The following is a 22,098-nucleotide window of genomic DNA, read 5'->3' on the forward strand; positions in this document are numbered from 1 at the left end:
AGTTACAACTATGGAAGAATAAAATGACACCAAGAGAAACCCAGAACAAATGGACATCCTATTGAACAAATGGCTCTGTGTCATTAAAAATGAAAGTAGCCCAGGTGTGGTGGTCATGCCTGTAATCCCAGCCACTAGGGAGGAGGAGACAGACAGATCTTGGTTCAAGTCCAGCCAGGGCAAAAAATTAAGGAGACCCTCCCCCCATCACAACACACAAGCCAAAACAGCCAAGCATGGTGGTACATGCAATGTAACCCAATAACTCAGGAGGTGGAAGCAAGAGGATTGCAAGTTTGAGGCCAGCCTGGGCTATGTAGCAAGACCCTGTTTCAAAACAATAATAAAAAACAAGACTGAGATGGCTATTCTAGCTTAAGAGAAACTTAAGACATAATAAGCAACACAGTAGTTTGTTCTTGGTTGGTTCTGATTTAGTAAGCCAGATATGGAGGTATTTTAGGGACAGTTGAAAAAATTTGAACTTGGACTGGGTAGTAGATATTATAGATAGTAGTTGTTATTAGGCAGGATAATGGTATTTATTTGAAGTGAAAGTTTGTATCTTTTAAAATAATTCAGAAAAACAAAACACAAAATGCTTAAATGTTAAATGAAGTGACATATATGCAGATGTTCATTATATTATTCTAGTTATTCTTTTCTATATGTTTGACATATTCATGCTGAAAGTAGGAAAAAAGATTCTCTGTGGCAAGCACCTGGCATATGGTGATCCCATAATAAGCAATAATATTGTTATATAACCTGATAACAAGAAGATTCATCCCTCCTCCCATTCCCAAACAGCAAGGCAGAACCTGAAACATGCTTGGACACTTCAAGGAGCAAGTTGCTTGTCTTGGCAAGTCATGCTTTATTTCATGACATATTCTCAAGGTCAATGCTTCAGAGCATTGTCATTTAAAATGTCCTGTTTGCAAAAAACTGAAACTAGATCCATGTACATCACCCTATACCAATATTAACTCAAAATGGATCAAGGATCTTAATATCAGACCACAAACTCTAAAGTTGATACAGGAAAGAGTAGGAAATACTCTGGAGTTAGTAGGTATAGGTAAGAACTTTCTCAACGAAACCCCAGCAGCACAGCAACTAAGAGACAGCATAGATAAATGGGACTACATAAAACTAAAAAGCTTCTGCTCAACATAAGAAATGGTCTCTAAACTGAAGAGAACACCCACAGAGTGGGAGAAAATATTTGCCAGCTATACATCAGACAAAGGACTGATAACCTGAATATATAGGGAACTTAAAAGACAAAATTTTCCCAAAATTAATGAACCAATAAAGAAATGGGCAAATGAACTAAACAGAACTTTCTCAAAAGAAGAAATTCAAATGGCCAAAAAAACACATAAAAAATGCTCACCATCTCTAGCAATAAAGGAAATGCAAATTAAAAACACACTAAGATTCCACCTCACCCCTGTTAGAATAGCCATCATCAGCAACACCACTAACAACAGGTGTTGGCGAGGTTGCAGGGAAAAAGGAACCCTTTTACACTGTTGGTGGGAATGTAAACTAGTAAAACCACTCTGGAAAAAAATTTGGAGGCTAAACATTAAAAAGCTAAACATTGATCTACCATTTGATCCAACAATACCACTCTTGGGGATATACCCAAAAGAATGTGACACAGGTTACTCCAGAGGCACCTGCACACCCATGTTTACTGCAGCACTATTCACAATAGCCAAGTTATGAAAACAGCCAAGATGCCTCACTACTGATGAATGGATCAAGAAAATGTGGTATCTATACACAATGGAATTTTATGCAGCCATGAAGAAGAACGAAATGTTATCATTCGCTGGTAAATGGATGGAATTGGAGAACATCATTCTGAGTGAGGTTAGCCTGGCCCGAAAGACCAAAAATCCTATGTTCTCCCTCATATGTGGACATTAGATCAAGGGCAAACACAACAAGGGGATTGAACTTTGATCACAAGATAAAAGCGAGTGCACACAAGGGAGATATGAGTATAGGTAAGATACCTAAAAAATTAGCTAGCATTTGTTGCCCTCAACGCAGAGAAACTAAAGCAGATACCTTAAAAGCAACTGAGGCCAATAGGAGAAGGGGACCAGGAACTAGAGAAAAGGTTAGATCAAAAAGAATTAACCTAGAAGGTAACACACATGCACAGGAAATTAATGTGTATAGCTATCCTTATCTCAACTAGCAAAACCCGTTGTTCCTTCCTATTATTGCTTATACTCTCTCTTCAACAAAATTAGAGATAAGGGCAAAATATTTTCTGCCGGGTATCGAGGGGGTGTGGGGAGAGAGAGGGGGCGGAGTGGGTGGGAAGGGAGGGGGTGGGGGCAGGGGGTGGGGGCAGGGGGGAGAAATAACCCAAGCATTGTATGCACATATTAATAATAATAATAAAAGAAACTGAAAAAAAATAAAATATCCTGCTTTTAAAACGCATTTTAAACACCTAATATGTATTTGTATTTATTATTTAATTTTTTTGAGATGAGATCCTGCTATGTAGCCCAGACTGGCCTCAAACTCACAAGTCTCCTGCCTTAGCCTCCTGAGTGCTGATATTATAGATGTGTACCACCAAGCCCAGCAATTTAATTATTTTAAAAGATATTTATTTTCTCTCCCTATTTTTCTTGCTAATTGCTTCATTTTATGGAAATTGATTTTTGTCAACACTATTCTGCAAATAAAAAAAGATCTTAAGTTAAGCACTGATGTTTCCTTAAACATTGAAAGCCTTCCCTCCCTCCATTCATTTAGCCATCCATATAGATTGCAGCATGCCAATGTGTATTGGCAGCAAGGGTAAAGTTAAAGGTAAGGCAGTAGATGGTAAGGTTAGTTTTATTTTTTGAGTATTTTTTTTAAAATGTAACCAAAGCCAGGTTAATATTTGTTAACATTCCCTGAGCACTCATTAAATGCAAGACACTGGTCTAAACTCTTATATGTGTGAACTTGCTTAATCCTGAAAGTGGCCCTTCGCAGAAAGTACTAATATTGTCCTGCTATGGCTGAGGAAGCTTAGGTGCCATAAGGTAACTTGCCCCAGGCTGAAGTTAGTGAGGGAGCAGAGGTTCCACCACACAGTCTATCCTCCCATTTTCCACAGTTGTAGTGCCCTGTGATGTAAGAAGTTAATACTAACCCACTTTCATGTACAGTATTTATCTGATGGGATATTATGAAATAATGATTCTAGCCTTTAGTCACTTGATAATAACCATAATGAGGTCAGATTTCTTCCAAATGTCATCTTTTAATCCAGTGGTCTTCAATTTTTCTATTATTAAAATTTTTGAGCATGCACACACACTCATATATTATCAGAACATTAATAAGTAAAATACATTATACATATAGCGACCACAAAATAGACATTGTTTAGTAAACTATTTTAATGTCTGGCTACTTGTGATCATTTCACAATCTCCAGGCAAATATACATATAGGTCAAAGTTAATTATAAATAATAATTGATGGATGTCCATATTGCAGATAGTTCTCTTGTAAATTTTCCATGTCTCTGACTGACCTTGTCACATCTTACTAGATCATTTTTATATTTATACCACAATGAATGTAATGAGCTTGTACCAAAAATCTGAAAAATGTCATCTCTGTCCTTTCTTTTTCCTTTGCTTATGCTTGCAAATTTATTAAGAGCTCTGGTCCAGTTCTTTGCAGATATCTTCTAAATCATGTTTCCATTTTCTGATAATTAATTAATTCTCTGTAAGCCTATTTAACCAAGAATGGGTGACTGACAATAAATCTCAAGACACAGAAGGTGAATGGATAAGAGCCAGTGCCACGATCAGCTCTCCCTACAGAGCTCTCCTCCATCTCACACCTCCTACGTGATAGAGGAAGTTTGACCGACAGAGGGCTGTATAGTTACGATATAGCAAAATTCCAATATTACTCCATAATTTACTTCTAAATGAAGTAAAATATTGGAAAGCAAATTCTAATATTTGAGATTAAATAAGTAAAAATAGAATTTTAATTGTTTTTACATCTCAGCAGATCAACTTGCTCTTCCACTTTGAATACCATTGTAGGAGCCTGAGGCAGAAAAATCATGAGTTCCAGGTCAGCCTAGGTTGCATAGCAATACACTGTCTTGGGAAAAAAAAAAAAAAGCAAGTTCTTGGGGTGTTTTAAGTAGGCATATGATCTGAGTTACATTTCAATAGAATAATTCTGGATGCTGAATGCAGAATTGATTCTAAGGGAATAAAAATGATAACTTAGAGACAAAGAAGGTACTGCAAAAGTGGACAAAGCATGCTAGGCAAGTGCTCTACTCCTGAGCTACATGAGTTTTGACTAGATGAATGGTGAGACTGGGGCAGTGGGAGTGAAGCTGAAAGAAAAAGACTCAAATGGGGTACTTTCTATGGTAGAGCAGAGCAGACTTCCTGAAGGATTAGACACGTGATTTTGTGTGTACCAAAAAGTTCTGCCATGTTCCAGCTATTATCAGAAGCCAGTGGGAGTTCCTCCCTCAGATCCACAGATAGCCTAAGTTTTATTCTCCAAACAACACTGCTCATGAACTGTCAGGTGTTCATTCAACATATATAGTTTAGGTGGAAAGCAATGCAAGTAGTGCCACAACAGGGTTTCAGAGTGGAGCTTAAACACCTCTAGCTCCCAAAGTAAAGGGAGCTGGTAGGCCTGCATTATTTAAAACAAATATGTATATATATATATATATATATATATATATACATATTGTACACAACTGTAATCCCAGCACTTGGAAAAACAAGACAAGAGGACTGACTATAAGTTATAGACCAGCCTGGGATACATATCAAGATTGTCTCAAACAACAACAAAAATAAAATAAAAAATATAAATGATCTAAAAGATATAGCAATCACTATTTAGGGTATACAGACAGTATGAAGTAAGCATTAATTTCTGGTAACTACAAGGATGTGGACAAAGCAGCTATTGAGAAAGAATTCCATTTGCTGCCTAAAACCTAGAATGAGTTTCCTCTGACTCACTTCTCTTTTCCCAACCCACAAGCAATCATTCAGAGGTCTACTGCTCCCTGTCTCCATCCTCCTCTTCAATCCCAAACTCCCCATCTTCTCCAGGCTGTTATCTCACAGCTGGATTCCTGCAACAGCTTCAAAGCTGGAATCTCTGACTCCCCTGGCCCTAGAGATGGGAAGGGGGTACATAGGGAATGACATGAGGCAGACATAGAGGTTGGTTTGGATTCACTAGAGCACAGGGTTCATATTAGAAGATTGGAGACAGGTCTAGAAGGGCATGAGTATAATTTATGAGGAACTTGAATTCTGCATTGAGAAGTTCAGACTGTTTGGCAGTCAAAGGAGAGTTATTTTTTTTTAAACAGAAGGGATCCTTACTGTACCTTTGGAAAGCTAGTCTTTCCTGAAGCTATGTTCAGGATGGCTGGGGAGAGTGGCCAAGTGCTGGATACAGGTTCACTGCAGTGGGCAGGGCCATCAAGCCAAAGCCAGGGCAGTAGTTATGGAATGGGAATAAAAGGACAGAAGACATATTGCCCATTCAATTTGTATCACATCCCTCCTTTTTGTAAAAACCTGTGGAGGCTGGTTTGGGCTCATTACTTTAGCAAATTTGAGCACTTGTGCAAAACCTGTGTTATCTGATTCCATTCTATCTGCCCTGCTAACTTCCCAGTAGATGGTAAACCCTTTGGAGGCAGGAACCACACCTAACATTTCTATGCACTTAAAACACTTACCACATCCTAGATGAATAATATCTACTCACTGATAAATCAAACCAGGGTCAAAATCTCTCCTACTTTATACTGTTCTAGTTTTCCTTAATTTACTGACTTATCCTTTAGCTCTAATTTAAGACTTAAAAAGTTATTCTAATGCTTTAGCACATCTGACACGCATTTTATCAGACATAGTAGTAGTTATATTACATCTCCTTCCAGCTGTTGGCCTGGCACATGGCAGGAAGCATGTCAGAACACAGGAAATGAGCAATGTTGGAGGTGGGAGAGAATATATTAGAATATTTCTCAGGATGGTTGATGAACAATCGTATTATTGTTTCGAGAGTGATCTTCATAAGTAGTTTCAATGAAGTTTATTCTTTAGTGCTTAGAGCATAACTATACACTTTAGAAAACCCTTCATTAAACTGTTAGCTGAGCTTGCCTATAAGAAAGGAAGGGAAATAGAGTTGAAGAGGTATGGCAGGTATGGGAGCAAGTTCAACCAAAGCATTCAGTTTTAAAATCCTATATTTTTAAGTTTTTTTTTTGAGGGGGGCAATATTTGGGGTTGAACTCAGAGCCTTGCACTTGCTAGCCAGGTACTTTACTTCTTGAGTCACAACCCCAGCCCTTTTGTGTATTAGTTATTTTTTCAGGTAGGAGCTCACATTTTTATCTGGAGCCAACCTGGATCATGATCCTTCAACCTACAGCCTCCCATGTAAGTCTGGGTTACAGAAGTGAACCACCATGCCTGGCTTGTTGATTGAGTTGGGGTTTTGCTAACTTTATGCTCTGGGTGGGATAGCAGGCATGAGACACCACTCCAGGCTCGAGCATGCATTCTTGCCTGTGTTTATTATTTTAAAACATATATACTGGGGTTGGGGAAATAGTTCAGTGGTAGAGTTCTTGCCTAGCATGAACAAGGCCCTAGGTTCAGCCCCAAGCACCAAAAAGCAAACATATATGTGCTATTCAAATACATGTATTATTAAAATTTAGAAAAAAATCCTATCTGTGAAATTTTGGAGCAATAGCTAGAGATTTAATGTGAGGTGGATTAAATGAGGGTGATGACTAAATAAGTTGCCCTAAGAGAAAACAGACACTGACAACACATTTCCAAGTTGTTCTGCCTCTGCCTGCATCAATCAGATAATTAGGCCAGATCAGTGGCCTTGCTCTATGGAGTAACACAATCCCATCCTGATAAGCCACAGTTGTGAATACATTGGTGCCTACGTGGATGCTCCCTCTTTGCCCTTTGAGAGGTCCGTGAATATAAGAACCAGGATTTTCCCAGCCTGGTTTAGGAGAGAGCTAAGCATGTGTTCTGGGACAATGCATATGCTCTAAGTCCTGCTGACAACGTTTACAGTCACTCTCAGAAGGTCCTGGAAAAACAATTCAGCAGTCTCTTATGTCATTTACCATAGCATTGTTAGGTTCAGACATACTAATCCCAAGACTAACCACTGTGAACGTCTGACAAACTGCATCATAGTCAACAAATTCATTTCCTTGGCTTATACATTCACGGTATTTGTAACATTTTAAATTCAGTTGAAATTAAAATGGAAAAGAAAAATTTTGCTGCATGTGTCTCTTGCTAACACGAGCAGTAGTGACTTTTAAAAAAAGAATGTAATTTACTTAAATGAAAATCTCAACATCGACCTCACTCTTTCTAGAAAGAAATTTATGTATAATAACTGGATAAAAGTCGAAAGCTTTCTTAATGTCCCATTAAAAAATAACTTTGAAATGAGATCTAGTTTAGGTCTCAGCAAACATTTATGGACAGTGAGAAATATGTTTGTGGTTCTCTGCTTAAATAATGTGTTTCGATTTCATATTGCTGGCTATTCAACAATATCTAATCAATAATTAACTCTTCTCAGAGACCTATGTTCAAAAAGCACTTCAACCGGGGCGTGCAAAAGCTGAGCGCACCCAAGAAGAAGGATCCCTGAACCATGTGAACGGCGGCTCCCACAGGACAATCACTGCCCCCAACCTCATAGCAACAGCAATATCAGGAATCCTGCAGCCAGGCCTGGTGCCATGAGCAGGGGCCCTGTGCCCCTGGCCTAGGGTCCTTTTCCCTTGCCCCCTCAGTTTTCCATTTTTTGTGTTTTTTATTGTTATTAAACTGATGGGACTTTCTGTGTTTTTATTTTTATTTTTTTTAACATTTCCTTTTTATTTTATTTTATTTTTTTTTCCATTTTTCTTTTATTATTCATATGTGCATACAAGGATTGGTTCATTTCTCCCCCCTGCCCTCACCCCCTCCCTTACCACCCACTCCACCCCCTCCCGCTCCCCCCCCTCAATACCCAGCAGAAACTATTTTGCCCTTATCTCTAATTTTGTTGTAGAGAGAGTATAAGCAATAATAGGAAGGAACAAGGGGTTTTGCTGGTTGAGATAAGGATAGCTATACAGGGCATTGACTCACATTGATTTCCTGTGCGTGGGTGTTACCTTCTAGGTTAATTCTTTTTGATCTAACCTTTTCTCTAGTTCCTGGTCCCCTTTTCCTATTGGCCTCAGTTGCTTTAAGGTATCTGCTTTAGTTTCTCTGCATTAAGGGCAACAAATGCTAGCTAGTTTTTTAGGTGTCTTACCTATCCTCACCCCTCCCTTGTGTGCTCTCGCTTTTATCATGTGCTCATAGTCCAATCCCCTTGCTGTGTTTGCCCTTGATCTAATGTCCACATACGAGGGAGAACATACGATTTTTGGTCTTTTGGGTCAGGCTAACCTCACTCAGAATGATGTTCTCCAATTCCATCCATTTACCAGCGAATGATAACATTTCATTCTTCTTCATGGCTGCATAAAATTCCATTGTGTATAGATACCACATTTTCTTAATCCATTCGTCAGTGCTGGGGCATCTTGGCTGTTTCCATAACTTGGCTATTGTGAATAGTGCCGCAATAAACATGGATGTGCAGGTGCCTCTGGAGTAACAGTCTTTTGGGTATATCCCCAAGAGTGGTATTGCTGGATCAAATGGTAGATCGATGTCCAGCTTTTTAAGTAGCCTCCAAATTTTTTTCCAGAGTGGTTGTACTAGTCTACATTCCCACCAACAGTGTAAGAGGGTTCCTTTTTCCCCGCATCCTCGCCAACACCTGTTGTTGGTGGTGTTGCTGATGATGGCTATTCTAACAGGGGTGAGGTGGAATCTTAGTGTGGTTTTAATTTGCATTTCCTTTATTGCTAGAGATGGTGAGCATTTTTTCATGTGTTTTCTGGCCATTTGAATTTCTTCTTTTGAGAAAGTTCTGTTTAGTTCACATGCCCATTTCTTTATTGGTTCATTAGTTTTGGGAGAATTTAGTTTTTTAAGTTCCCTGTATATTCTGGTTATCAGTCCTTTGTCTGATGTATAATTGGCAAATATTTTCTCCCACTCTGTGGGTGTTCTCTTCAGTTTAGAGACCATTTCTTTTGATGAACAGAAGCTTTTTAGTTTTATGAGGTCCCATTTATCTATGCTATCTCTTAGTTGCTGTGCTGCTGGGGTTTCATTGAGAAAGTTCTTACCTATACCTACTAACTCCAGAGTATTTCCTACTCTTTCCTGTATCAACTTTAGAGTTTGGGGTCTGATATTAAGATCCTTGATCCATTTTGAGTTAATCTTGGTATAGGGTGATATACATGGATCTAGTTTCAGTTTTTTGCAGACTGCTAACCAATTTTCCCAGCAGTTTTTGTTGAAGAGGCTGCTATTTCTCCATCGTATATTTTTAGCTCCTTTGTCAAAGATAAGTTGCTCATAGTTGTGTGGCTTCATATCTGGATCCTCTATTCTGTTCCACTGGTCTTCATGTCTGTTTTTGTGCCAGTACCATGCTGTTTTTATTGTTATTGCTTTGTAATATAGTTTGAAGTCAGGTATTGTGATACCTCCTGCATTGTTCTTTTGACTGAGTATTGCCTTGGCTATTCGTGGCCTCTTGTGTTTCCATATAAATTTCACAGTAGATTTTTCAATCTCTTTAATGAATGTCATTGGAATTTTGATGGGAATTGCATTAAACATGTAGATTACTTTGGGGAGTATAGACATTTTTACTATGTTGATTCTACCAATCCATGAGCATGGGAGATCTCTCCACTTTCTATAGTCTTCCTCAATCTCTTTCTTCAGAAGTGTATAGTTTTCCTTGTAGGGGTCTTTCACATCTTTTGTTAGGTTTACACCTAGGTATTTGATTTTGTTTGAGGCTATTGTAAATGGAATTGTTCTCATACATTCTTTTTCAGTTTGCTCATTGTTAGTGTATAGAAATGCTAATGATTTTTCTATGTTGATTTTATATCCTGCTACCTTGCTATAGCTATTGATGATGTCTAGAAGCTTCTGAGTAGAGTTTTTTGGGTCTTTAAGGTATAGGATCATGTCGTCTGCAAATAGGGATATTTTGACAGTTTCTTTACCTATTTGTATTCCTTTTATTCCTTCTTCTTGCCTAATTGCTCTGGCTAGGAATTCCAGTACTATGTTGAATAGGAGTGGAGATAGTGGGCATCCTTGTCTGGTTCCTGATTTTAGAGGGAATGGTTTTAATTTTTCTCCGTTAAGTATAATGCTGGCTGTAGGTTTGTCATATATAGCTTTTATAATGTTGAGGAACTTTCCTTCTATTCCTAGTTTTCTTAGAGCTTTTATCATGAAATGATGTTGGATCTTATCAAAGGCTTTTTCTGCATCTATTGAGATGATCAAGTGGTTTTTGTCTTTGCTTCTGTTAATGTGGTTTATTACGTTTATTGATTTTCGTATGTTGAACCACCCCTGCATCCCTGGGATGAAGCCTACCTGGTCGTGGTGAATAATCTTTTTGATGTGTTGCTGAATTTGATTTGCCATTATTTTGTTGAGGATTTTTGCATCAATGTTCATTAAGGAGATTGGCCTATAGTTCTCCTTTTTGGAGGTGTCTTTGCCTGGTTTTGGGATAAGTGTAATAGTGGCTTCATAAAATGTGTTTGGCCGTTTTCCTTCCCTTTCTATTTCATGGAACAGTTTAAGGAGGGTTGGTATCAGTTCTTCTTTAAAGGTCTGGTAGAATTCAGCAGAGAATCCATCAGGTCCTGGACTTTTCTTTTTGGGGAGACTCTTGATTGCTGCTTCAATTTCATTTTGTGTTATAGGTCTATTCAGGTGATTAATTTCCTCTTGGTTCAGTTTTGGATGATCATATGTATCTAGAAATCTGTCCATTTCTTTTAGATTTTCAAATTTATTTGAATATACGTTCTCAAAGTAGTCTCTGATGATTTCCTGGACTTCCATGGTGTTTGTTGTTATCTCCCCTTTTGCATTCCTAATTCTACTAATTTGGGTTTTTTCTCTCCTCATTTTAGTCAGGTTTGCCAGGGGTCTATTGATCTTGTTTATTTTTTCAAAGAACCAACTTTTTGTTTCATTAATTCTTTGTATGGTTTTTTTGGTTTCTGTTTTGTTGATTTCAGCTCTTATTTTTATTATTTCTCTCCTTCTATTTGTTTTGGGATTTGCTTGTTCTTGTTTTTCTAGGAGTTTGAGATGTATTATTAGGTTATTGATTTGGGATCTTTCAATCTTTTTAATATATGCACTCATGGCTATAAACTTTCCTCTCAAGACTGCCTTAGCTGTGTCCCATAGGTTCTGGTAGGTTGTGTTTTCATTTTCATTGACTTCTAGGAACTTTTTAATTTCCTCTTTTATTGCATCAAGGATCCATTCTTCATTAAGTAATGAGTTATTTAGTTTCCAGCTGTTTGCATGTTTTTTGTCTTTACTTTTGTTGTTGAGTTCTACTTTTACTGCATTGTGGTCAGATAGTCTGCACGGTATTATTTCTATTTTCTTATATTTGCTGAGGCTTGCTTTGTGCCCTAGGATATGATCTATTTTGGAGAAGGTTCCATGGGCTGCTGAGAAGAATGTATATTGTGTAGAGGTTGGATGAAATGTTCTGTAGACATCTACTAGGTCCACTTGATCTATTGCATATTTTAGATCTTGGATTTCTTTATTGAGTTTTTGTTTGGATGACCTATCTATTGATGATAATGGAGTGTTAAAGTCTCCCACAACCACTGTGTTGGTGTTTATATATGCTTTTAGGTCTTTCAGGGTTTGTTTGATGAAATTGGGTGCGTTGACATTGGGTGCGTACAGATTGATGATTATTATTTCCTTTTGGTCTATTTCCCCTTTTATTAGTATGGAATGTCCTTCTTTATCTCGTTTGATCAATGTAGGTTTGAAGTCTACTTTGTCAGAGATAAGTATTGCTACTCCTGCTTGTTTTCGGGGGCCATTGGCTTGGTAAATCTTCTTCCAGCCTTTCATCCTAAGTATATGCTTATTTCTGTCGGTGAGATGAGTCTCCTGTAAGCAACAAATTGTTGGATCTTCTTTTCTAATCCATTTTGTCAAACGGTGTCTTTTGATGGGTGAATTAAGTCCATTAACATTAAGTGTTAATACTGATAGGTATGTGGTGATTCCTGCCATTTAGTTATCTTAGTTGTTTGAAGGTTTGATTGTGTGTACCTAACTTGATGTTACTCTCTACTGTCTTGCTTTTTCTTATCCTGTGGTTTGGTGCTGCCTGCCTTTTCATGGTTAAGTTGGGTGTCACTTTCTGTGTGCAGGATCCCTTGCAGAATCTTTTGTAATGGTGGCTTTGTGGTCACATATTGTTTTAGTTTCTGCTTATCATGGAAGACTTTTATTGCTCCATCTATTTTGAATGATAGCTTTGCTGGGTAGAGTATCCTGGGGTTGAAGTTATTTTCATTCAGTGCCCGGAAGATCTCACCCCACGCTCTTCTTGCTTTTAATGTTTCTGTTGAGAAGTCTGCTGTGATTTTGATGGGTTTACCTTTGTATGTTACTTGTTTTTTCTCTCTTGCAGCCTTCAATATTCTTTCCTTAGTTTCTGAACTTGTTGTTTTAATGATGATATGTCGTGGAGTAGTTCTATTTTGATCTGGTCTGTTTGGTGTCCTGGAGGCCTCTTGCATTTGTATGGGAATATCTTTCTCTAGATTGGGGAAATTTTCCGTTATTATTTTGTTGAATATATTACGCATTCCCTTCGCTTGCACCTCTTCTCCTTCTTTGATGCCCATGATTCTCAAGTTTGGTCTTTTGATGGAGTCAGTGAGTTTTTGCATTTTCTTTTCACAGGTCTTGAGTTGTTTAATTAATAGTTCTTCAGTTTTTCCTTTAATTACCATTTCATCTTCAAGTTCTGAGATTCTGTCTTCTGTTTGTTCTATTCTTCTGGATTGGCCTTCCGTTTTGTTTTGCAGTTCTGTTTCGTTCTTTTTTCTGAGGTTTTCCATATCCTGGCTGTTTTCTTCTTTATTGTTGTCTATTTTTGTCCTGAGTTCATTTATCCATTTATTCATTGTGTTCTCTCTTTCACTTTGGTGTTTATACAGTGCTTCTATGGTTTCCTTTATTTCTTCTTTTGCTTTTTCAAATTCTCTATTTTTATTGTCTTGGAATTTCTTGAGTGTCTCCTGTACATTTTGGTTGACCCTATCCAGTATCATCTCTATAAAATTCTCATTGAGTACTTGTAGTATGTCTTCTTTTAAATTATTCTTGTGGGCTTCATTGGGTCCTTTGGCATAGTTTATCTTCATTTTGTTGGAGTCTGGATCTGAGTTTCTGTTCTCTTCATTCCCCTCTGGTTCCTGTACTAATTTTTTGCTGTGGGGAAACTGGTTTCCTTGTTTTTTCTGTCTTCCTGTCATTGTCCTTGGTGTTGTTACTGTCCCTGTACTGTGTGTAATTAAGTATTTTCTAGCTTGTAATAATAACAATGGTAATATTGAGAATGGAAGAGTGAGCTGAGATGGAAAGCAAGAAGTTAAAGAAAAGGGGAAAACAAATATACAGACAAGAGGGAGAAAGCAGAACAAGGTATCAGACAAGAGAGTTTCAAAGGTATAAACAGGGAGTGTTAGTGTACTAATCGACAGTAAGCTGAACAGACAATAGAGAGACAGAGAGAGGATTGAAAATCAAAGATAAAAAAATAAAAAATAAGTATATGAAAGTAATATCTATTTATAAAAATGAATTAAAATAAAATGGAAAATAGAAAATTAAAAAAAAAAAAAAAAACCAAAAAACTTCCAAGTTTATATGCAATGCAATTTCAGTCTTAATAATTTGGATGTCCGTCTCAATCTCCAGTCCTGGAGTTGGTGCCTCAGATGTTGTTCTGTAGTTGTCTCATCAAAGGGGATGCATAAAGTAGAACAAAACTACACTCACACACACACACAGAAGAAAAAAAAAAAAAAAAGCCCCACCAAGTGTCCCCAGTTCAAATGCAATACAGTTTCAGTAAGTTTTTCGGCTTGCAGGTGTAATTCGGTTGTTCTCTCATCAAAGGTAGGGAGAAAAAGAAAAAAAAGCGTCTGGAGGCAGTTCTGAGAGTGGAATCTGCAACTGTGGCTTGCCTGCCTGCTGCTCTCAGCCTGTAGCTGGCGGCGTTGTTTATGCAGATCTCTGGGGTGAGCTTAGCACTCACCTGGTCCCAGAGGCTTTGTTTGCTCAGAGTTCTCCTGTGCGGCGGCCTCTGCCACAGGCTTTTCCCTTTCCAAGCACTTGGAAAGGTGCCACTGCCCCGCGTTGTCAGGCCTGCGTGTTTATTTACAGTTCACGTGGGAAGTGGGTCTTCCCTCCTCTCACAAGCATCCCCGCTCCTGGTTGCTGGGCGCGCCCCGCTCCCGCCAGAGCCTCTCCACCCGCCTGGCTTGTTTATTTACAGTCCCGGGAAGGATTCCCTTCCCCCAATCTTCAGCGCTCAGGGCGCCCCACCCTCTTTCCAGCGTGTCTTAACTGTTCTTATGGCTTAGTACTCAGTTTCTCTTTTTTTCCCGGGTGGAGGTCAGTCTGTCCAGGGGGCTATGCTGCTCTGGCCCAGGCTTGTCTGTGGGGCTACCACGGTACCGCGAAGCTCACCTGGTTCACGTCTTCCCAAGCCGTATGGGCGCCGGCCACTGGCGGCCCTGGGGGCCCTCCTCGGTTCTCCGTTTAATGTGAAGTGGAGATTCTCTGCGCCGGCTGGAGATGTGGAGGAGTCAAAGTTATGCCTTTTCTCGGTGATTATGCCTGCAAAGTGTGTCTCCAGCGTCTCTCCAAGATTTCACTATAGGAGGCTCGCTTTCTGCTTCCTCCCTCTAGCCACCATCTTGGAATCAACATTTCCTTTTTATAAGTTGACTATCTCAGATATTTTGGAAAGGTGATTAACACACCTATCTGTGTTTCATGCTAGAAATGGATATTTAATCAGTTTGTCATGATTCAGTAAAATCAATTTACAGCATATGAATTACAAGTTGAATAAACAGAACTTCAAGAGAGAAAAGACATGAAGTGAGCGATGTGATGGTTAGGATAGAGAAAATCTCACTAGTCTAGTCCTGGAAGTGGGAAATGCTGACTTATTCTCTTCTGTGTTTTTATATTGACTCTGTGGCACACGAGGAGGAGGAGGGGGGGGAGGAGGAGGAGGAGGAGGAGGAGGAGGAGGAGGAGGAGGAGGAGGAGGAGGAGGGAGCTCTAATATAGAGCTACCAAAAGACAGCACTACTTATTATCTGTGATAAGGGGACTTATCCATACATTGTAAACAAGTTGGAAGAGAAACTCTTTGTGGATAACAGGTTTTATGGATTAAATGCATGAAAATCTATGTCTCTTGTCTCCCTAGGGGTCCCTATTTCTGTTCCATTCCCTCCTCCTGGATTTATTCCTCCATATTCTTATGGGGAAGGGTAGAAGTCCAGCTTCTCAAACTGTGTTAGGACTGGTTTAGGACTGTTAGCACACTACCTATCAGAGGAATAGAAATCCTTAGACACTTGACCTAATGGGAACAAAATTAGTGGTGTAGGTTCTTCTCTGGATGGGTTGAAAATTATGGGCAAACATCTGCTTAACCTGAAACTGGCAGAGTCTGGAAGACAAAATTTTATTTGCTTGTTTGGGTCTTTTGTTTTGTTTTACATGGGAAATTTTCATTTTTATTTTATCATATATTAACAATCTGAGAGGATTTCATTGTGATAATTCCATACATTCTTACAGTATAACTCAAACAAGTTCACACACACCCCCATTGTATTCCCATTTCCTTCTCCCTCTTCCTCCTGCTTTCAGAGTTTAGTGGGTTTCATCATGCTGTCTCCCTATGCAGCATATTTCCATTCTCTTTACCCCCGATATCCTTTCTTTCTCCCTCTCCCTTCCTGCTCATTCTCCCCAGATAGTCCTCCATACACATTCACGTCCCATTATCACCATCATCATCATCATCACCACCACAACCACCACCACAACCACTTTAGGTCTTGGTTCGACATGAGTAAGCACATACAACATGTGGCCTTTTGAGCTTGGCTTATCTCGCTTAACATGATGATTGTGTGTGTGTGTGTGTGTGTGTGTGTGTGTGTGTGTGTGTGTGTGTGTGTGTCTATATACACATATTTTCTTTATCCACTCATCAGTTGTTGGAAACCTCAGCTGATTCCACAGTTTGGCTATTGTGAACAGAGCTACAATAAACACAAATATACAGGCATCTCTCTTGTATATATTGATTTACATTTCTTCTGATATATGCCCAAGAGTGGTATGACAGGGTTATAAGGTGGGTCTATTTTTAGTTTTTTTGAGGAACCTCCATACTGATTTCCACAGTGATTACACTAGTTTACATTCCTACCAACAGTGTATAAGGGCTCTTTTTCCCCACATCCTCACCATTTATTGTTGTTTCCTTTCTTGTTGATGGCCAATCTGATGGGGTAGGGAGGGAGGTAAGACAGAATCTTAGTGTAGTTTTGATTTGTATTTCCTTTATGACTAAAGATGTTGAATGTTGTTTCATGTTTTATTAGCCATTTGTATTTCTTCTTCTGAGAATTGTCTCTTCAGTTCATTAGCCCATTTATTGATTGAGTTATTTGTTTTTCTGCTGTTTAGTTTTTTGAGTTCTTTGTATAGTCTGGATTCTAATCCTTTATCTGTTGAATAGCTGGAGAACATTTTCTTCCATTCTGTGGGTTGTCTCTTGATTCTGGTAATTATTTCTTTTGATGTGCAGAAACTTTTTAATTTGATGCAGTCCTGTTTGTCAATTCTTGCTTTTATTTTCTGGGCAATTGGAGTCCTACTCAGAAAATAATTACCTATGCCTACGTCTTCCAGAGTTTTCCCTATTTCTTCCTATAGTAGTTTCAATGTTTCTGGTCTTACATTAAGTTTTTTTTTTTAATGCAATTAGGGTTGATTTTTGTTCAGGGTGAGAGATAGGGATCTAGTTTCAGTCTTCTGCTTATAGATGGCCAGTTTTCCAGTACCATTTGTTGAAGAGGCCGTCTCTTCTCCAGTGTGTATCTTTGGCTCCTTTGTCAAAGATCAGATGGCTATAGTTGTGTGGTTTTATGTCTGGGTCTTCTATTCTGTACCATTGGTTTTCATGACTGTTTTTGTGCTAGTACTATGCTATTTTTGGTACTATGGTTCTGTAGTTTAATTTGAAGTCTGGTATTGTGATATCTACCGCTCTTCTTCCTCAGTATTGCTTTTGATATTCAGGGTCTTTTTCCATATGAATTTTAGGATTGATTTTTCTATTTCTGTGAAGAATGACTGGGATTTTGATGAAAATTGCATTGAATCTGTAGTTTGCTTTCAGTGGTATAGCAATTTTCACAATATTAATTCTATCAGTCCATGAAAATGGGAGGTCTTTCCATCCTCAGGTATCTTCTTCTATTTCTTTTTTCAAGGTTTTACAGTTTTCATTGTAGAGGAATTTAATCTCCTTGGTTAAATTTATATTTAGGTATTTTTTGAGGTTATCATGAATAAGATTGTTTTTCTGATTTCTTTCTCAGCCTGTTCATTGTTGGTATACAGAAAAGTTTCTGATTTTTGTATGTTGATTTTATATCCTGCTGTCCCAAAAGTTTTATCAGATCTAGGATTTTTCTGGTGGGGTCTTTTAAGTATAGAATCATATCATTAGCAAATAAGAATAATTTGACTTCTTCCTTCTCTATTAGAATCCTTTTTATTTCTTTCTCTTTCCTTATTGCTCTGGCTAAGAATTCCAGTACTATATTGAATAAGGGTGGGGAGAGTGGACATCCTTATCTCATTCCTGACTTTCAGAGGAAATGTTTTCAGTCTTTTCTTCATTTAGGACAAGGTTGGCTAGGTTTGTTGCATACAGCCTTTAGTATTTGAGGTATATTCCTTCTAATCTTAGTTTCTTCAAACTTTTAATCATGAAAAGATGTTGAATATTGTCAAAGGCATTTTCTGCATCGAGATGATCATGTCATTTTTGCCTCCCTGGAATAAAACCAGCTTGATCATGATGCATGATCCTTTTACTGTGTTGTTTGAATTTGGTTTGCAAGTATTTTATTGAGAATATTCACACCTATGTTCATTAAAGAGACTGGTCTGTAATTCTTGTTTTGGGTATGCCTTGTCCAGTTTTGGAATGAATGTAATACAGGCATCATAGAATGTGTTTTGTAGTGGTCCTTCCCTTTCTATTTCCTACAATAGTTTGGGCAGTATTGGTGTTAGTTCTTTAATGTCTGACAGAATTCAGCAGCAAATCCATCAGATCCTGGGCTTTTTATTGTTGTTGTTGTTGGGAGACTCTATTACTGCTTTAATTTCATTACTTATTATAGTTTTATTTAAGTGTTTTATAGCCTATAAATTTTTGGGGTCAAATGCATCTAGAAATTTATCCAATTCTTGTAGATTTTCCAGTTTCTTTGACTATAGATTTTCAAAGTATTCCTTCATGATCCTCAGGATTTCATTGATATTTGTTGTAACATCCCCTTTATTAATTTGGGTATTCCCCTCCTCCTTTTAGTCAGGTTGGCTAACGGTTTATCAATATTATTTATCTTTTCAAAGAACCAACTTTTTGTTTCACTGATTCATTGTAGAGTTTTTTTGTTATTGTTTTTTGTTCTCTATTTCATTAATTTCAGCCCTAATCTTTATTATTTATTTCTGTCTGCTAATTTTGGGTTTGGCTTGCTCTTGTTTTTCTAAGAGTCTGAGGTGCATCATTAGGCTATTTGTTTGAGATCTTTTTTGTTTGTTTGTTTTGCTTCTTTCTTGCTTTTTAGCAGCAGTTTGTACTCAGGGCTTCATGCTTGGTAGACAGGCACTCTACCACTTGAGCCACTCTACCAGTCCTTGCTTTGTCTTTCATATAGGTGCTCATAGCTATAAACCTTCCTCTTAGCATTGTCTGCTGTATCCCAAAGATTCTGATAGGCTATTTTTCATTTTCATTGCATTCTAGGAAATTTGTACTTCCTTATTTCTTCAATGATCCACTGCCATTCAACAATGTGTTGTTCAGTCTCCATGTGTTTGAATATTTTCTGTAGTTTCTTTTGCTACTAAGTTCTAGCTTAATTCCATTTTGGTCTGATAAGATACAGGAAGTTATTTCACTTTTCTTATATTTTCTAAGACTTGCTTTGTGTCCTAAGATATGATCTGTTTTGGAGAAAGTTCCATGGGCTGCTGAGAAAAATGTGTATTGTGCAGTTTCTGGATAAAATAAATACTCTGTAGATGTCTGTTAAGTTCATTTGGTCTATAGTATCTTTTAATTCTGAAGTTTCTTTGTTGACTTTTGTCTTGATAAACTATCTAGTGGTGAGAGTGTGGTATTGAAGTCTCCCATTATTATAGTGTTGGTGCTTATCTGTGCTTTTAAATCCAGCACTGTTTGTTTAATGAAGTTGGGTGCACTGACATTTGGAACATATGTGTTAACAATTGTTATTGCCTCTTGATTGATTGTTCCCTTTAATAATATAGTCACCTCTAATTTTAGCTTGAAGTCTATTTTTTTTTTTTTTGGTGGTACTGGGGTTTGAACACAGGGCTTCAGTGCTTGCTAGACAGATGCTCTACCACTTGAGCCACTCCACCAGCCCTTGAAGTCTATTTTATCATATATGAGTATAACTACTTCTGACAGATTTTGGGGTCCATTAGCTTGGAAGATTGTTTTCTGCCCTTTCACCCTAAGCCAATGTTTATTTTTGTCAGTGAGATATGTTTCTCATAGGCAACAAATGGTTGGGCCTTGCTTTTTGATCCAACCCACTATTCTATGTCTTTTGATTGGAGAATTGAGACTATAACATTCAGTGTTAATATTGAAAGGTATGTGGCAATTCCTGCTATTTTGTTGTTTTTGTAGTGTTTGATTCTTTTCTGTTCTTCATTTGCTTATATATTCATCAGGTAGGATTAATTCTTTCCATATTTTCATGGCTACATTATCTTGCTCTTCTATGTATAGGATTCCCTTGAGTTTTTTCTACAGTACTGGTTTAGTTGTCATGAATTGCTTTAGTTTTTGCTTATCATGGAAGGTTTCCATTTCTCCTTCAATTATGAATAACTTCGAGGGGTAGAGCAATTAGGTTTGCAGCTACTTTCAGCATTTGAAATACCTCATCCTATTCTCTCCTTTAAGATTTCTGTTGAGTAATTTGCTGTTTTCTGATGGATTTGCCTTTATCGATGATTTGACACTTCTCTCTTGCAGCTTTCAGTATTTTTCCTTGTTCTCTGTAGTTAATGCTTTAACTATTATATGCCATGGAGAGGTTCTATTTTGGTCTTATCTGTTTGGAGTCCTTAGGGTCTCCTGTACCTGGATGGGCATCTCTTTATCAAGATTTGGGGTTTCCTGCTATTTTATTTTATTTATTTTTTTACTATGTCCGTATGCCTTTAGCATACACCTTTTCTTTTTTCAAGCCCATGATTTTGTAGGTCTAGTCTTTTCATGGAGTTGCAGAGTTCTTGCATCTTCCATTTGTACTTCTTTACCTTCCCCCCCTTTTCTTCACCTGACTATGCTAACACATCTACCCTGTCTTCAAGCCCTGAAATTGTTTTCAGTACTAGAGTTTGAACTCAGGACCTTGCACTTGCCAGGCAGGCACTCTACCACTTGAACCACATCCCAGCCTTCAAGCCCTGATATTCTGTCTTCAACTTGATCCACTTTACTCGAGTGATTTTACAGTTTTAAAATTTATTGAGCTTTATTTCTGACTTTTAGTCTGATTCTTTTTCAGTATTCTGTATCATTTTTTGAATTCCTCTTTCATATCCTGCACTGGTCTCCTAATTTTGCTCAGCTCTTTGTTTGTATCCTCTTTGAACTCACTCATCTTTTAATACATATCCTCTTCTTTTTTTAATCATACTTACAATCATGTTTTTGAGTTCTTCACTTGGATGTCTTTCTCTTCACTATCCTTATTATCTGTTACTGTGTGGTTGTTAAACTTTGGGGTGTCATTTTTTTTCCACATATCCTGTGTTCTGCCTTGAGATTTATGCTTCTGAGTCCAAATTCCTTGGTTGGAAGTTTTAATCACCAGTAGTCTGTAGTCAAAGTATTCTCAGAGTTCAGGCAGGATTGTGTATTGGGAGGGTTGCTGTATAGTTTCTCAACACTTGCCCATGTGTACAAGGCACCACTGATATAGAGACAAAGTAGCTAGAGTCTCTTGTGTTTCTTTGTGTATGGGTTGATGTTGTATGCAGTTGAAGGGGGAAGGTCAAGGGTCAGTAATCCACTTCTTTGCTGCTGTTTCCACCTTCTTAGCATACTGGAAGCTACTGCTAGATGCATGGTGCTTTTTTAGTGTATATGGTAGGTAAGTTCCCACTTGCTACACAGGTCCCCCTATTTGTGCCACCTGTGGCAGTAAATGTGCAACCCTCAGGATGCCTCCCAAATGTGCCTCATGGTGGGAGAAACAAATAGTACACTGAGCTCTGCATCTGAGGGACTCCATTCTTTCAAACCTTCAGGTCTTAGTTCTTTCAAGCCCTACCCAGGAGTTCATTGCCCTGTAGAAAGGATGGGGCTAGGAGATATTGTATAATCCCTGGGTCCAGTGCTCAGTGCTCTCACCTACTCTTGACAGCAAGCTCTCAAAGCCACCAGATAGCTCCTGGATGTGGAGCACTGTGCTGGCCATGAGCTTGGTGCTATTTCTGCAGTGATACTTGGCACTGGGCCTTGCTCTAGCCAGAAAAGGTGGGGCTACCAACCATCAGGCCCTTCACTGCCTGAGCTGGTGCTGCATTAATTTCTCAGCACATCCTTGTCAAAGCACCTCCCTCTCCTTGACCACTTCTCATGCTGTCTCTCCCAACACTGTGATCATGAGCTGCAAATGTTCATTAA

Source organism: Castor canadensis, chromosome 2 (genome assembly GCF_047511655.1).
Source record: "Castor canadensis chromosome 2, mCasCan1.hap1v2, whole genome shotgun sequence".
Taxonomy (NCBI): domain Eukaryota; kingdom Metazoa; phylum Chordata; class Mammalia; order Rodentia; family Castoridae; genus Castor; species Castor canadensis.